The sequence below is a fragment of the Dendronephthya gigantea genome, unplaced genomic scaffold, assembly GCF_004324835.1.
Source record: "Dendronephthya gigantea isolate DGI-Jeju-01 unplaced genomic scaffold, DenGig_1.0 000040F, whole genome shotgun sequence".
Taxonomy (NCBI): domain Eukaryota; kingdom Metazoa; phylum Cnidaria; class Anthozoa; order Malacalcyonacea; family Nephtheidae; genus Dendronephthya; species Dendronephthya gigantea.
Genome location: NW_021163050.1, coordinates 577,975 through 582,151, shown reverse-complemented (window position 1 = coordinate 582,151; position 4,177 = coordinate 577,975). Strand labels below are relative to the sequence as shown.

The window sequence follows — 4,177 nt, the reverse complement described above, 5'->3', positions numbered from 1 at the left end:
CAAATGCTCATCATAGACTTCTTTGATCATAGAATTGAAAAACTTTAGGCGTTCTGTCTTAGCTGTGGGAATATGAGAAATTTCTCCCAACCTTCTTTGCTTTCCACAGAGGCACTTTCACCCAAGACTAACCCTCCACCACTGAATGAGATTGCTACAAAAAAAAGCGTGGTATTTATCATACACAATCAAAATAATACTAAATGACATTCACACCAACATCAAATATTGCATAAACATACTCAGTGACAGTGATTTTTGCAATTGTCAATTAGTATTTATATTTTCAAATTCAAAAATATGTGAAACAGTGTGGAATTGTGAATATGAAAATAATATGTGGTTTAATAGACTGTCACTCAAGAGCAGCAACATACAAATCCACACACAAGTCACTCATGATATATAATGAACATGATGAACAATGACAACATCACTACATCAAGTATGAACATGTGAGATATTGATATTTATATTAAAAACTATTGACAAACAATAAATTGAATAAGTCGTTCATTCACTGAAATATGATTATCGACAACATGTAGGGTACTTACTCTTTTGCACTTTCTTCAGTTCGGATTTCTGACCACTTGATACTTTGGTGCCACTGGTGCTTTATCATTCTCACAGACAGCAACAAGGGCTTTCTTAAATTTTAAGCGATGTCCTGGTTTAACTGACATTCCTACCAAACTTAACATGTCGTTCATCTCATCCTCGTGCAGTGATTTTATAAGACTCAGATCATCATAACCATTGTCTTTAAAATGTTGTAGATACTAGTCTTTTAAATTGATACTTTGAAGAAAGGTGACAAAGCTAACCGAATTAGCCATAGCGTATCAAAACTGACTGAGCTACTCAACTAAATATATTTAATACCACAAATGAAATTGGAAAACGTTGGTTGTCGAAGGCACAAAGTATGTCACCATCTTGGACACTGTGTCTTTGTCACCTCGTGACGTAGTGAAAATATCCCCAAGAATCCCCCAGTACCCGCAATGGTATAGCCATATTTGCAAGCATTTGCATTGCAAATATGGCCGATCCAAAGTTAAATTCTGGTAAGTGTAAATATTAATGAATATGTATAAGTTTTACAGTTCAATCTCATTTGAGATTTATATCAATTTAATATTTATTGTATAATATTAAAAATGCACACTTAATATTAAAAATGCACACACTGAATAAGCGATAAATTTTTCTTCGTCCTAATAGTTGTGTAGCCTGGAGGTTTTCTTTGACATGTTGTGTTCTTCTACAAATGATAATACCGCACCAGAAAGAATGAAACTAAATACATGCAAAGTGAAGGCTGTAATTGAAACCATTGACACTGAGTGGGACAGAAAAGTTATGAGGGTTTTATTAGCTGCTAATCCATCAAGGAGTGAAATGAGCAACCTCGGTATAGATCCAGATAATCTGAAGTCAGATACAAGAGAGGTATGTATAGCAATCTGTCAGTTTGTTTAAAATATTGTAAAAGTGTAGTATGTACAATTTGTTGCAGGTCCTTGAAGTTGTACAGAGCTGGAGGGAAGCAACATCTGCTGCAACCATTGCCATAAACGAAACACTTAAATGAGAAGAAACGGAAGTTAACAGAAGAAATTGAGGCAGATACACCAAGATTGGAAGCTAAAAAGAAAAAGTGGGATGCATCTCATATCATTGATCTGGAAGAGAGTCTCTAAAAGAAGATAGCTTATCGAGTATAACAGAAATGATGTCTGTATCAAAAAACAAGAAGCAAAGGCAGAAATTTAATCAGATGAAGAAAAGGAAAGCAATTAGACTGTTTGAAGCAAAACGAGTGAATGGGCAATCTAAAGCCACACAAGGGAACCGGAATCTAACAAAATGTACAGCAAAATGTATTGAAGATAAGGCTACATACCATGGATGGAGACATAATATGGTTATGTATCCCAACAGAAGGGTGAAAAAACAAGATCTCCTGAACATTGCTAACTATCGATTGCTCCAAAGAAACAAGAAGAGCATTAAAAGTGCCACTACTGTTGTCAACCGGTGTAATCCAATGTCTGCAAGATCGATCCAGGCAAAGAAACATTGAGGGAAAGGTCTGTTCTGTACGAAGAAGCCCCCAAAGGCTGAGGATGCTGACAATGAGAACACACATTTCCAAAGAGCTCATGTTAAAAATGTGAAACTTGAGTTTTTCGGGAAAGATAATGAGGAATCATCCTGTCTGTGTTTTATGAGGAGCATTGATGACAAAGTATATTTGCGGCCAGGTACATCAGAGGGATTTGCCAATGCGAGAAGCTAAAGGATTTTGACAGTCACTGATGCTGAGAAGGCTAGGGCGTTCCAAAGTATGACTGGCCTGAAAAGCTAGTATACCAAACTCCAGGGGCACATAGGATTTTTACCAAGGAAAGCTCAATGTCAGACAAAAACAAAGATGATGAAAAGCTAATAACAAGGATGTCATTTTGTTTTCATTTGTTCGAAAGCGATTGTACAGTCAAGTGGTTCAACCTGGGTAAGTGAAACAGTGCGACTGAGACGTCATCCGGAGGAATTTGAGGTGTTAGAAGATACTGGCGATAGCTATAGCAGACCCTTTCGTCAATGTGTAATTATCCAGAATGCATGTTTCTTGTATGTTGATATGACTGAGGAAGATGATATCTCCAAGGCAGCAGTACATGACTGCATCCATAGAGAATATGAATGTGAACGGTTGTATCACTTAAGAAAAGAAATTCAGTCACCAGTAACTGATGAAGGTTTCATAGAAGGTCAAGGAGAAGAGAAACTCTTTGATGGTGTTAAAACAAAAGCTCTACTAGCGATAGAGACAGTTGAATGTGCTTTGAATGTGGCCAATGGTGAATATATAGAAACCTTTCACCAAGCAATAAGAGAAGTGAAGGAGTGCTGAAAAAGAATTTTGAATATACTCGATGAGTGGAAATTACCCATTGTCAAACCCAGATGGGCAGACTTAACCAACGCTGGCCCTGGAGTCAGTGTTTGAAACTTTAAAGTGAAATTTAGAGATGCAGAGATGTGCAGAATGTTTGACTACAGGATACATAGATCAAGAGAGGACAGTGGACAAGGTGAAGCTGAAAAAACAAATTCTGCTATTGGTGATGCTGTTGTAGATGGAGCAACAATTGAATGGGAGATGCACAAGAAATTTGAAGGGATGAATAAACAAAAGATTCAGCAGTTAAGTGTGAAAGAGTTTGAGGAAATAGAAGAAAAAAGAATGCAGAAAAATGCCTGACATGTGTCAAAGTTACTAGTACTAGTACAAAGAATTGACGGTGCTCCTGTTTTGAATGACAGAATCAAAGCCTATTTGTCTGAAGAAAAAGAAGATCAGTTCTTCTTCAACAGAAGGTACTTGCTTAAGTAAACATGACACACTACACAACATTACACACTACATATTGTTTGAAGGTAGCATTTAAATGCAATTTCTCTTTGGCGAACATCAAACCAGGTAGTTGTAATAATCCTTCTATAAACCAAGGATTGCAAAGGATTTGAAAAAACTTCTAGTCTTCAAAGAAACAGTTTTAATAAATAACTTAGACCAACAAGAAATATTTTTATGAATATTTAACATGTCCTATGCATGTGTGATCAAAAATGTCTGCTGATCATTACAACTTCCTTTTAAAAAAAAATGGGATAATCCTAAAATGTCTTAATGTCCTAAATCTAGTCAAAATGTATTTAGTTGCTCTAATGTTCTAGTCCATTACATAATCGGGAAACCTCCCATATGTGACTGTACTTAGGTGTTGGTGTTTGAGAATGATAAACAGCTTCAATGAACGTGGAAACTAAAGGAAACTAAACTTTAAACCTTTCTTGTACAATTCCATAAAAAAAAGAATGACATCACTTATATTCGGTTGACAGTAATTGATTCTCCCTTTACCACAAAAGGCCAGCCACTGCTCAATGTATGTCTTGTATTGCTTCTGGGTTTCTTTTTTCCACATGCCATGACAAGCCCTGTTGCATCTATAGAAAGGCCAAATTTTCTGATGGAATTACTTGGAGTTGACACACCATCAGATGCAATGTTGTGTTTAGTGAATGTGGATGATCCTTATGATGTTGAAGCAGCTTGGGGCTTGGTGGAAGTACTTCCTGACTGGCATACTGAGTTGGCTGG

The 4,177-nt window shown here is 36.5% G+C and overlaps 1 pseudogene; it reads left to right on the top strand.

Annotated features, from left to right (window-relative positions):
- Nucleotides 1-1,254: 1,254 nt before the first annotated feature.
- Nucleotides 1,255-3,406, top strand: LOC114526627 (annotated as a pseudogene).
- The last annotated feature ends 771 nt before the right edge of the window (nucleotides 3,407-4,177 follow it).